This window comes from Halichoerus grypus, chromosome 4, assembly GCF_964656455.1.
Source record: "Halichoerus grypus chromosome 4, mHalGry1.hap1.1, whole genome shotgun sequence".
Classification (NCBI taxonomy): domain Eukaryota; kingdom Metazoa; phylum Chordata; class Mammalia; order Carnivora; family Phocidae; genus Halichoerus; species Halichoerus grypus.
In genome coordinates, this window is record NC_135715.1 from 47070319 (window position 1) to 47084809 (window position 14491).

Consider the following 14491-nt stretch of genomic DNA (forward strand, 5'->3'; position numbering starts at 1 on the left):
TTTTCATGATCTTTTTTTAAAAATCCTTTCAATCTGTTTCTATATTTTCATCTAAAATATGTCTCCCATAGACAGTATATAGTTGGGTCTTTTTTTTTTTTTAATCCAGTCTGATCATCTGTTTTTTGATCAGATTGCTTAATCTAGTCACATTTAATTTTATTATTGATATAGTTGGACTTATGTTTTTCTTTTCACTTTAAAAAAATTTATCTCGGGGCGCCTGGGTGGCTCAGTCGGTTAAGCGGCTGCCTTCGGCTCAGGTCATGATCCCAGGGTCCTGGGATCGAGTCCCGCATCGGGCTCCCTGCTCTGCGGGGAGCCTGCTTCTCCCTCTCCCTCTGCCTGCTTCTCTGCCTACTTGTGTTCTCTCTCTATCTCTCTGTCAAATAAATGAATAAAATCTTTAAAAAAATAAAAAAATAAAAAAAAAATAAAAATAAAAAAATTTATCTCATCTAATTCATTCCTCTAGTCTTCTTTTAATGCTTTCCTTTGGATTAGTGAATGTTTTCTAATGTAATATTTTAATTTTTTAGTGATTTTCACTGTAGTTTCTTTCAGTTATGTCATTAGTGGTTGCTCCAGGGCTTACCATATTTATCTTAATTTATCAGAATCCACTTCAAATTTATACTAACTTAATTCTAGAGAGAGATAGAAATGTTGCTCCTACATAACTCTGTTTTCCCCCTTTTTGTGTTATTATTATACATGGTAGATCCAATTACTTTAGAAACCCATTAATGCATTGTTTTATGTATTAGCTTTTATATTAGTCCTTTAAAGAAGCCAAGAGAAGGGCGCCTGGGTGGCTCAGTTGGTTAAGTGCCTGCCTTCGGCTCAGGTCATGATCCCAGGGTCATGGGATCAAGCCTGTGTTGGGCTCCCTGCTCAGCGGGGAGCCTGCTTCTCCCTCTCCTCCCCGCTCATGCTCACTGGTGCTCACTGTTACTATCTCCATCTCTCTTTCTCAAATAAATAAAAATCTAAAAAAAAAAAAAAAAAAAAAAAAAAGAAGAAGCTAAGAGAAGAAAGGAGAGCAAGTGTATATTTCTAATGTTTTGTTATATTAAACTTATTTTCCATTTCTTATTTCTTCATTTCTTCCTGAGGACTTAGTAACCATACGGTGTCATTTTCTTACTCCAAAACAGCTTTATTTTCACCCACCTCCTTTAAGCTGTTAGTGCTAAATATATTACATTTCTATATGTTATAGGCCCAACAATATAATAATATATATATTACAGCTGTGTGTATGTACAGATATAGCTATACATACACACACAATTGCTTTTTAAATAAGTTAAGAGAAAACAGGTGGAGTAATAAGCATTTATACTGTCTTCTATAATTACGTAATTATCTTTACTGGTGGTCTTTGTTTTTTTATGTGGATTTGGATTTCTGTCAGGGTTTATATGCTTTCTGCCTGAAGAACTTCCTTTAGTATTTCTTGGAAGAAGGCTCAGCTAACAAGGAACTATCTCAGTTTTTGCTTTTGGAAGTGTCTTCAATTCACCTTTATTTTTGAAACATACTTTTCCTGGATATAGCATTCTTGCTTGACAGCTTTTTTTTTTTTTTTCCCTCCACTGTAGGGTGATTATTGATTATTTTACCTGCTGCCTTCTGGATTGTGTTCCTCATGAGAGGTCAGCTTTAAATCCTATTGGAGGGGGTCCATTGTAAATGATAAGCTGTTTTTTTTCTTGCTGCTTTCAAGATTTTCTGTTTGTTTTTACTTATTGACATTTTATTATGATGTATCTGGGTGTACATCTCTTTGAATTTATTCTACTTGGAGTTTGTTGAGTCTCTCAGATGTGTAATTTAAACATTTTCATCACATTTGGAATTCAACTATTATTTCTTCAAATATATCTTTTCTGTGCCTTTCTCTACTGTACTTCTGGTGCTCGTTACAAATATGTTGATGTGCTAGTGGTTTTCTACATTTCTCTGCAGCTGTTTTTATTTTTCTTATTTCCTTTTTCTCTTTGTTTTTCAGTGTGTAATCTTTATAGATCTATCAAGTTCATGAATTCTTTTTTTCTGCCACAACTCTTTTTTTATTCAGTGGAGCATCTTTAGTAAATTTTTCATTTAAGTTTTTGTACTTTTCAACTCCAGAATTTCCATTTTATTCCTTTTTAAAATTTACACCACTTTATTGTTATTCTCTATTTGATGAGACATTGTCATAATGCCCTCTTTTAATTCTTTAAACATGGTTTTCTCTATATTTTGAACATATTTATAAAATCTGCTTTGTAATTTTTGTCTCTTAAATCAGTATTTGGGTTTCCCTCAAATGCAAACAACATTGCCTGCTCTGGTTTTCCCTGTGTGTGAGTCACATTTACCTGTTTCTTTGCAAATCACACATTTTTGTTGAAAAATGGACACTTCAATACAACTCATAACATTGATACCCTTCCCCAAACCCCTAGGACTTCTTGTTGCTGTTAGATAATATATTGTAGCAACTCTTTTGCAAAATGGAACTGAGTAAAATGAGACATGTTGCTCATCTACCCCACCTACAGTGAAACTCTAGTCCTAGACTGGGAGTTGGGGGGAAGAGGAAGCCCCACCTTTGTGATAGAATCTACTGAGTGGAGCTTCTGTCATACTGCTCTGGACCTGGGGATGGGACTGACTCATGGCTCAAATGCTGTAAACTCACAGAGATTTATTAGGTTTTGTTTTTTATTGAAGTTTTATCTATTTCTTATGTGTCATTAGGATTCCTTACAGAGATTTCAGTGGTTGTCTTATTATAATGTTCCCCAGGAAACAATTGCTTATCTAAGAACAGTGTTTGCCCAGCTCCTACCACTGCCATTCTGGAAATCCCACTACTTTACTTTTCTTATATAAAAGAAAACAAATATAAAATTCAAAGGCATCTGCACTATGATATTTTTCTTTCCTTGCTATTCTAAAATAAGTTTGCTGACTACTATTTAAACTATTTCCTTAAGTATTAGTTGCTACACTGCAGTAGCTATTTTAGTTTGATAGGTGGTCTCTGGCAAATTAATATTCTAATATAGGAAATATTGCTTATTAGTACAGTTGATTGTTTAGCCCACACAGTATTTATATGGGTTTCATCAACTTTTATTAGAATGAATACCTTTTGATTTTTGTCTTAGTTTTCTAAATAAGACTTTTTTTTTTCATTTTTGTGTTTTTTTTGGGGGGGGCTTGCTCCTATTATACAAAGAAGTAGAAAAAAGAGCAAATATATTAAATATTTTATTTATTTATTTGACAGAGAGAGAGATAGCGAGAGAGGGAACACAAGCAGGGGGAGTAGGAGAGGCAGAAGCAGGCCTCCCGCAGAGCAGGGAGTCCGATGTGGGACTCAATCCCAGGATCATGACCTGAGCTGAAGGCAGACGCTTTTTTTTTTTTTTAATTTTTTTATTGTTATGTTAATCCCCATACATTACATCATTAGTTTTAGATATAGTGTTCCATGATTCATTGTTTGTGCATAACACCCAGTGCTCCATGCAGAACGTGCCCTCCTCAATACCCATCACCAGGCTAACCCATCCTCCCACCCCCCTCCCCTCTAGAACCCTCAGTTTGTTTTTCAGAGTCCATCGTCTCTCATGGTTCTTCTCCCCCTCCGATTTCCCCCCCTTCATTCTTCCCCTCCTGCTACATTCTTCTTCTTCTTTTTTTCTTTCTTAACATATATTGCATTATTTGTTTCAGAGGTACAGATCTGAGATTCAACAGTCTTGCACAATTCACAGCACTTACCAGAACACATACCCTCCCCAGTGTCCATCACCCAGTCACCCCATCCCTCCCACCCCACCCCCCACTCCAGCAACCCTCAGTTTGTTTCCTGAGATTAAGAATTCCTCATATCAGTGAGGTCATATGATACATGTCTTTCTCTGTTTGACTTATTTCGCTCAGCATAATACCCTCCAGTTCCATCCACGTCGTTGCAAATGGCAAGATCTTATTCCTTTTGATGGCTGCATAATATTCCATTGTATATATATACCACATCTTCTTTATCCATTCATCTGTTGATGGACATCTTGGCTCTTTCCACAGTTTGGCTATTGTGGACATTGCTGCTATAAACATTGGGGTGCACGTAGCCTTTCGGGTCCCTACTTTTGTATCTTTGGGGTAAATACCCAGTAGTGCAATTGCTGGATCATATGGTAGCTCTATTTTCAACTTTTTGAGGAACCTCCATACTGTTTTCCAGAGTGGCTGCACCAGCTTGCATTCCCACCAACAGTGTAGGAGGGTTCCCCTTTCTCCGCATCCCCGCCAACATCTGTCATTTCCTGACTTGTTAATTTTAGCCATTCTGACTGGTGTGAGGTGGTATCTCATTGAGGTTTTGATTTGGATTTCCCTGATGCCGAGCGATATTGAACACTTTTTCATGTGTCTGTTGGCCATTTGGATGTCTTCTTTGGAAAAATGTCTGTTCATGTCTTCTGCCCATTTCTTGATTGGATTCTTTGTTCTTTGGGTGTTGAGTTTGATGAGTTCTTTATAGATTTTGGATACTAGCCCTTTATCTGATATGTCATTTGCAAATATCTTCTCCCATTCTGTCGGTTGTCTTTTGGTTTTGTTGACTGTTTCCTTTGCTTTGCAAAAGCTTTTTATCTTGATGAAGTCCCAATAGTTCATTTTTGCACTTGCTTCCCTTGCCTTTGGCGATGTTTCTAGGAAGAAGTTGCTGCGGCTGAGGTCGAAGAGGTTGCTGCCTGTGTTCTCCTTTAGGATTTTGATGGACTCCTGTCTCACATTGAGGTCTTTCAACCATTTGGAGTCTATTTTTGTGTGTGGTGTTAGGAAATGGTCCAGTTTCATTCTTCTGCATGTGGCTGTCCAATTTTCCCAACACCATTTGTTGAAGAGACTGTCTTTTTTCCATTGGACATTCTTTCCTGCTTTGTCAAAGATGAGTTGACCATATAGTTGAGGGTCCATTTCTGGGCTCTCTATTCTGTTCCATTGATCTATGTGTCTGTTTTTGTGCCAGTACCATACTGTCTTGATGATGACAGCTTTGTAGTAGAGCTGGAAGTCTGGAATTGTGATGCCGCCAGCTTTGCTTTTCTTTTTCAACATTCCTCTGGCTATGCGGGGTCTTTTCTGGTTCCATACAAATTTTAGGATTATTTGTTCCATTTCTTTGAAGAAAGTGGATGGTATTTTGATGGGGATTGCATTGAATGTGTAGATTGCTCTAGGTAGCATTGACATCTTCACAATATTTGTTCTTCCAATCCATGAGCATGGAACGTTTTTCCATTTCGTTGTGTCTTCCTCAATTTCTTCCATGAGTATTTTATAGTTTTCTGAGTACAGATCCTTTGCCTCTTTGGTTAGATTTATTCCTAGGTATCTTATGGTTTTGGGTGCAATTGTAAATGGGATCGACTCCTTAATTTCTCTTTCTTCTGACTTGTTGTTGGTGTATAGGAATGCCACTGACTTCTGTGCATTGATTTTATATCCTGCCACTTTACTGAATTCCTGTATGAGTTCTAGCAGTTTTGGGGTGGAGTCTTTGGGATTTTCCACATAAAGTATCATATCATCTGCAAAGAGTGAGAGTTTGACTTCTTCTTTGCCAATTTGGATGCCTTTGATTTCTTTTTGTTGTCTGATTGCTGTGGCTAGGACTTCCAATACTATGTTGAATAGCAGTGGTGATAGTGGACATCCCTGCCGCGTTCCTGACCTTAGGGGGAAAGCTCTCAGTTTTTCCCCATTGAGAATGATATTCGCTGTAGGTTTTTCATAGATGGCTTTTATGATATTGAGGTATGTACCCTCGATCCCTATACTCTGAAGAGTTTTGATCAAGAAAGGATGCTGTATTTTGTCAAATGCTTTTTCTGCATCTATTGAGAGGATCATATGATTCTTGTTCTTTCTTTTGTTAATGTATTGTATCACGTTGATTGATTTGCGGATGTTGAACCAACCTTGCAGCCCAGGGATAAATCCGACTTGGTCGTGGTGAATAATCCTTTTAATGTACTGTTGGATCCTATTGGCTAGTATTTTGGTGAGAATTTTTGCATCCATGTTCATCAGGGATATTGGTCTGTAATTCTCCTTTTTGATGGGGTCTTTGTCTGGTTTTGGGATCAAGGTAATGCTGGCCTCATAAAATGAGTTTGGAAGTTTTCCTTCCGTTTCTATTTTTTGGAACAGTTTCAGAAGGATAGGTATTAATTCTTCTTTAAATGTTTGGTAGAATTCCCCTGGGAAGCCATCTGGCCCTGGGCTTTTGTGTTTTGGGAGATTTTTGATGACTGCTTCTATTTCCTTAGTGGTTATAGGTCTGTTCAGGTGTTCTATTTCTTCCTGGTTCAGTTTTGGTAGTTGATACATCTCTAGGAATGCATCCATTACTTCCAGGTTATCTAATTTGCTGGCATAGAGTTGCTCATAATATGTTCTTATAATTGTTTGTATTTCTTTGGTGTTGGTTGTGATTTCTCCTCTTTCATTCATGATTTTGTTGATTTGGGTCATTTCTCTTTTCTTCTTGATAAGTCTGGCCAGGGGCTTATCAATCTTGTTAATTCTTTCAAAGAACCAGCTCCTAGTTTCGTTGATCTGTTCTACTGTTCTTTTGGTTTCTATTTCATTGATTTCTGCTCTGATCTTTATTATTTCTCTTCTCCTGCTGGGTTTAGGCTTTATTTGCTGTTCTTTCTCCAGCTCCTTTAGGTGTAGGGTTAGGTTGTGTACTTGAGACCTTTCTTGTTTCTTGAGAAAGGCTTGTATTGCTATATACTTTCCTCTTAGGACCGCCTTTGCTGTATCCCAAAGATTTTGAATAGTTGTGTTTTCATTTTCATTGGTTTCCATGAATTTTTTAAATTCTTCTTTAATTTCCTGGTTGACCCATTCATTCTTCAGTAGGATGCTCTTTAGCCTCCATGTATTTGAGTTCTTTCCGACTTTCCTCTTGTGATTGAGTTCTAGTTTCAAAGCATTGTGGTCTGAAAATAGGCAGGGGATGATCCCAATCTTCTGGTACCGGTTGAGACCTGATTTGTGACCTAGGATGTGATCTATTCTGGAGAATGTTCCATGGGCACTAGAGAAGAATGTGTATTCCGTTGCTTTGGGATGGAATGTTCTGAAGATGTCTGTGAAGTCCATTTGGTCCAGTGTGTCATTTAAAGTCTTTATTTCCTTGTTGATCTTTTGCTTAGACGATCTGTCCATTTCAGTGAGGGGGGTGTTAAAGTCCCCCACTATTATTGTATTGTTGTCGATGTGTTTCTTTGCTTTTGTTATTAATTGCCTTATATAATTGGCTGCTCCCATGTTAGGGGCATAGATATTTACAATTGTTAGATCTTCTTGTTGGATAGACCCTTTAAGTATGATATAGTGTCCTTCCTCATGTCTTATTACAGTCTTTGGTTTAAAATCTAATTTGTCTGATATAAGGATTGCCACCCCAGCTTTCTTTTGGTGTCCATTAGCATGGTAAATGGTTTTCCACCCCCTCACTTTCAATCTGGGGGTGTCTTTGGGTCTAAAATGAGTCTCTTGCAGACAGCATATCGATGGGTCTTGTTTTTTAATCCAATCTGATAGCCTGTGTCTTTTGGTTGGGGCATTTAGCCCATTTACATTCAGGGTAACTATTGAAAGATAGGAATTCAGTGCCATTGTATTGCCTGTAAAGTGACTGTTACTGTATATTGTTTGTGTTGCTTTCTGGTGTATGTTGCTTTTAGGCTCTCTCTTTGCTTAGAGGACCCCTTTCAATATTTGTTGTAGGGCTGGTTTCGTGTTTGCAAATTCCTTTAGTTTTTGTTTGTCCTGGAAGCTTTTTATCTCTCCTTCAATTTTCAATGACAGCCTAGCTGGATATAGTATTCTTGGCTGCATATTTTTCTCATTTAGTGCTCTGAATATGTCCTGCCAGTCCTTTCTGGCCTGCCAGGTCTCTGTGGATAAGTCTGTTGCCAATCTAATGTTTCTACCATTGTAGGTTACATATCTCTTCTCCCGAGCTGCTTTCAGGATTTTCTCTTTGTCTCTGAGACTTGTAAGTTTTACTATTAGATGTCGGGGTGTTGACCTATTTTTATTGATTTTGAGAGGGGTTCTCTGTGCTTCCTGGATTTTGATGCCTGTTTCGTTCCCCAAATTAGGGAAGTTCTCTGCTATAATTTGCTCCATTATACCTTCTGCCCCCCTCTCTCTTTCTTCTTCTTCTGGGATCCCAATTATTCTAATGTTGTTTCGTCTTATGGTATCGTTTATCTCTCGAATTCTGCCCTCGTGATCCAGTAGTTGTTTATCTCTCTTTTTCTCAGCTTCTTTATTTTCCATCATTTGGTCTTCTATCTCACTGATTCTTTCTTCTGCCTCATTTATCCTAGCAGTTAGCGCCCCCATATTTGATTGCACCTCATTGATAGCCTTTTTGATTTCTACTTGGTTAGATTTTAGTTCTTTTACTTCTCCAGAAAGGGTTTCTCTAATAACTTCCATGTTTTTTTCAAGCCCAGCTAGTATCTTTAAAGTGATGATTCTGAACTCTAGATCTGACATCGTATTAATGTCCGTATTGAGTAGGTCCCTGGCAGTCGGTACTACCTCTTGTTCTTTTTGTTGAGGTGATTTTTTCCGTCTTGTCATTTTGTGCAGAGGAGAATAGATTAATGAGAGAACAAAATGCTAGCAGGGTAACAACGTCCCCAGAAAATATACTCTAAACAAATCAGAAAAGACCTGAAGCAGTGGGAAAAGAAAAGGAAAGAGAGAAAAAAGAAAAGGAAAGAAAAAAACAAAAAGAAAAAGATAAAGATAAAAACAAACAAAAGCAGAACAAAACAAAACAAAACAAAAACAGAATGTGATCAAATATGATCAGGCTGGATTATAGATCAGTGCCACACACTAGATTTTGGGTGTATTTTGGTCTGTTAAAAGAAAGTGCCTCCCAAAATTTTAAAGAAAGAAAAACTTATATATGTACAAAAATAAGGGTTGATATGATGAAGGGATGGAATATGACTGTAAAGTTGGAAATTATAAAAAATTTTAAAAAAGGATTTGATAAGTTGTTTGAAAAAAGAAAAGAGGATAAAAAAAAAAGAAAGAAAAAAGGGAGGGAATGTGATCAGGCAGGGGAGTAGAAAAAAACCATACACTAGAGATTTAGAGTATATTTTGATCTGTTAGAAGAAACTATCTCAAGATTTTAAAGAGAGAACAACTTATATATATATGCCAAAAATATGGGTAACTACTGTGAAGGGATAGAATATGACTTTAAAAATGAAAAAAATGTTTTTTTTTTTTTTTTTTTTTTTAAAAGGGATTGATAAGATGTTGGTTGAAAAAGGGAAAAAGAAAAATTCAAAAAAAAAGAAAAAAGGAAAAAAGAAAAAAAGTTAAAAAAAATAATTAACTTTGAAAGACTAAAGAATCATGGTAAAAAAGCCATGAATTCTATGTGCAGTATTCCCCTAGCGCTGGAGTTCTGCCGTTCTCATTGATTGGTAAACCTGGTCTTGGCTGGCTGTTCTCGCTGATCTTCTGGGGGAGGGGCCTGTTGCCGTGGTTCCCAAATGTCTTTGCCGGAGGCAAAATTGCCCCGCCCTTGCCGGTCCCGGGCTAAGTAATCTGCTCGGGTTTGCTCTCCGGAGCTTTTGTTCCCTGCAAGCTTTCCGTACAGCTTTGGAGGCGGAGAGTGAAAATGGCAGCCTCCCAGTCTCCGCCCGGAGGAGCCGAGAACTCGGGGTCCCGCTCCTCAGTGAGCCCCCAGAGAAAAGCCGTCAGTCACTCCCGTCTCCCCGGTCTCCGGCCGCACTCCGCGCTCACCCGGCCTGTGACCGCGCCTTTCTATCTGGCACCCGACCCCGGGTGGAGTCTCCAAACCCAGCAGATCCCCGCGGTGCGCTCCCGCACCTCTCCTCCTGGGGGAAGAAGGTGAGTCTCCCCGGATCTGCCGCTTGTTGGGTCCCTGCTGGAGGAGCAGTGGCCCGACTGTGCCGCGGATCACGGTTTATAGCAACCCCGAGCTGAGAGCCCGCGCCTGGGCTCCGTCTCTGCAGCCGGCTTCCCCGCTCCGATACCTGGGAGCTCTGCCACACTCAGGCACCCCCGGTCTTTCTGTGACCCCGAGGGTCCTGAGACCACACTGTCCCGCGAGGGTTCCACCCCCCACTTCGCCACCAGAGTGACGTCCCTCAGCGGAGCAGACTTCTAAAAGTTCCGATTTTGTGCTCCGCGGCTCTATCACTTGCCAGAAGCGGCCGACGGAGGCCCCTCCCCCGCCGTCTATCCTCCCGAATATCGCCTCGGATTCACTTCTCCGCACGTCCTACCTTCCAGAAAGTGGTCGCTTTTCTGTTCAGAGAGTTGTTGCTATTCTTTTCTTCGATCTCCTGTTGAGTTTGTAGGTGTTCAGAATGGTTTGATCCCTATCCAGCTGAATTCCTGAGAGGAGACGAAATCCAGGTCTCCTACTCCTCCGCCATCTTGCTCCGCCCCCTGAAGGCAGACGCTTAACGACTGAGCTACCCAGGCGCCCCAAAGAGCAAATATATTAAATCTTTGTTGAAATGTTTACATTCTCACTTTCAGTATGTGTCTATTGAATAGAAAATTCAGTAGGTAAAAATAGAATGTTTATCACAAGAACATATGCTAATCTTTTCCAGATATGAATGTGATACGGGAAAGAAGAGTTCTTTTAAAACCTCTTCAAAAGTGTTCATATTTTAATCTATTTGAAATTAAGAAATAGGGCTCTCTAAGGCTATCTTCAAGGATTTCTACCCTCTCAGGATATGAATGACAATTTTAAGGCAAAAGGAAATACACGAATTTCCTGAAGGAAAAAGAAAAATTGTAATTAATTAAAATGGCTAAATTCTTTGACAGCTTCAAAAGGAATTTCAATTAAAATGATAAATTAACAAGATTTTTGAGCAATATTAATTTAGAATTAAATGTAATTATTGATGTATAGAAACAGGAAGTTTGCCTTTGGTGCCACTTTAATATAGACTGTATTTATTATAATATAGATATGTGGTTTGACAAATTAGGATATCAGAACCATAGAATTTCAAATGCTAGATAAGATAATGTCCTCAGTGGTCACCTCTTTAAGAGAAAAGCCCAGAAATCTCAATGCTCTAACAAAATAGATATTTATTTCTTGTATTTCTTATTCATGTGAAGGTGGCCAAACCAGGAAGCCAATGTTCCTACATATGGTTATCCTTCCATGTTGTTGTTTTAATTGTCCCCCCACCCCTTTTTTTTTTTGACCCTGCTCGCCTACAGAACTTCAGTCGTGAACATAAGGGGAGAAGCATAGATAATTATGATGGAAGGTTTTATGGTCAGGCATTTCCTTTCTGGTCACATTCTACTGGTACCTAGTCATACCTAAATTCAAAAAAGAAGCTGGGATATGAATTCTATTTATGTGCCCTGGAGGAAAAGAAAATAGATTTGGTGAGCAATTATCCAGTCTGCCACATACTATGCTCTCTAGTGGCTTGACTTGTAGAAAGAAAATTTTTAAATCATCCACAATTCAGAATTTGCATTCTACAGGAGACTGAAAAATGGTTGTGATGCTTCACTTCTGTGCTTTACATGCTTCTGCATGCTTTAATTTAAAACCGTTTCTTAATTTTTTTAATAAGCAGGGAGCCATAAAAACAGAAAATATGACTACTGGAAGGCATGTTGCCTCCTTCTGCAGATATGAACAAGAAAGATAAAGTGACTTGACCAAGCCACAAAGCTAATTAATGAAAGATACAATTTTTTTTAATTCCCAACTGACAATAAGTAGCAAGACAATAAAAGATAATAAGTAGAAAATTAGACTGGCCCAAAGAAACATGGATATTACACTTTGATATACCATAAACTTGGTGCATGAATCTGGATTCATGATCTTAATCTTGCATCTGAGACCTCATCTAGGGACAAGAGATCAGTATTTGTGGGGAATCTCCCTAATGAAGTTGAAGAATCTGTGGTTAAGGAATACATTTTGGACTGTGAGAGTATTGTGGCCATAAGGAATGTGACAGATCAAGTTACAGAACTTGGTAGAGGGTTCTATATGTGCTCTGAACATACAGATACTATTCATCTTGCTCAGAAATGAAATGATTCTAAAGTGATGGGAAGAAAACTCAGTTATGTGTTCTGTTAATAAAGAAAAAATAAAACAAATTTCAAATCCCAGTTTGAAGAATGTCAGTAAACCTAAGCAGAGACTTATTTTTGCTTCAAACATGTAGAAGGACATTCTAAAGGTTTATTTTTGGAAAAAAGCTGTTCTCATTAAGAAAAAGAAAGGACAGAGGAAAAGTGGACAAACTAAGAAACAGGAAAACAGAAGTAGTATCTCAAGCTTTTTTTTTTTCTCTTTCTCACTGAGTATTGTTAATAAAAGTGTGGTGAATCTCCCACCTCCCCAAGAAAAAAGGTTCTTTTTGAACCTTATCTTCTTCATCAGTAAAATGAAGGATTTGAGGAGAATTTCTAAGTTTCTCTCCAGATCTCTCATTTTATTATCCCTGAACCTAGTTGTTTATATCTTAAACCACAAAAATAGAGACAGAAAGCATGAACATTAAATAAAATGTATTTATATTCTCAAAAAGTATGTTCTCATTTCACCTAGCTTATCCCTCAATTCTTCCTGTGCATTAGTATCCTTTGAAAATAGAGGTATATTTAAAATATGATTCATTTCTCATTTTGTTCATGTTTTCCCATTGTGAATGGCCAGGATAACTCCAATTCATATCTCCTGTGAATGGGGAATACTAAGGCTGTTGCTTTATGAAGTTGTCCTTAGAAGTGTGCCTGGTATCAAAGAAATACCCATTGAGTTAGTTTCTCTGTTCTAAAGTCTGAATTTAAAGGTGGGAAACATTTACAATATTACATCCTATGGGGAAATATAGGTTTCTGAGTTAATATGGAATAAAAGCTGAAAAATGAATAGTCTGTAGTGAGTCTACTATAAAAGCATGTTCAATAATCATATTTTTCTTATACTCTGTTCAGTTTTATATTTAGATTTTAGTATTGACTAGCTTCTGTAGCTTTTAGAAAATTACATAGGGGGTAATACCTTCTCCTTGATCTCAGGCTTATGTTTTAAAGCTTGAAATTTGATTACCCTCGTTATTCTTGATTGGTATAATTATAAATGTGATTAGTAGAAATAAAATATAATCATACTGTTTATAAAACCAACCAGTGATTTTTCCACCTCAAAAATTTACCAGTTGACTTCTCTGAGCAAGGCACTGCTTACATTTCTTTTAATTCTTTATTTTCCTAGTTACCCATCTGTTTAAAACCCATTGTTCCACTCATCACTTCCCTATTCTATCTTCTCTTTGGTGCATTTCAGTTGTCTTAATATTAAATCAATACTAAATCAATATTGAAATTGCTGGCTCCATTACTATTAATTCATATTGTGAATTATAAGTTTTATAAGCATATAATTCCTACATCTTGTTACACTCTGGTAATACCAAGATAATGAAGTTAGTTTCTGATGACTCAATTTAGGATCAAGACAGACATTTTAACAGATAATTGCAATGAAATGTGGTGAATACTATGAAAGAATATATTCACCCTTAACTATAGAAGCATCTGGGATTGCTACTTGAACAATAGTTTCCCAGATGGATTATGAGTATCCCTAGTAGGAAATAATCAGTCAGAGAGAAAGAAAAGTTCTGCATACCAGGGAGAGGGAGCAAGTAAAGCACAGATATTAGCAGTAATAATATCATATGAGTGCAAGCAGTTAGTAGAAGTAAAATCACATAGGTACAGTGGTCTGCTGGAACTGATTCCTACTGGCTCACAAGAACTAATTGTGTCCATCTTTTCCCAATATCATCTCCAATGATATTATTTTGTTAGCTTGATAAAGGCCATGTTGGGAGTACCAAGACACCACTGCTTTGGTAGTAAAATGTTTTTAATAGAATTACACACTAGGATGTATGCAAAAAACATGCAAAACAATGACTAAGCCACTATGGGCATAAGCCCGAAGGTCTGTATTTCTGACAAGTTCACCAGGGAATATTTATATACTCTAAACCCTGGGAAGCATTGACAAACATATGATGGGAAACTGTTGAGGATTCTGACTCTTATGATTTGTAGTAGGAATGAAACTGGTGACCAGGAAACTAGTAATTTTGCATAATTCATGAAACAATGAGAAGCTCTTCTTTTTTGAGGGGGAGTCCTAAAATTGATTGCTAGAGAGGCAGTGAAAAGAAAGGGAAGACCTCAAAATCATATGCAGTGCCTGTTTGTTCTGGGGAGTTTCAGAGGATGAAGAAAAGTAAAAAGGGTAATCTGGAAGGGAGTCACTTTTAATTTTCCCCAGGTCCAGCAAGATGCTTCCTACAGCATGAAGGAGGAAGGA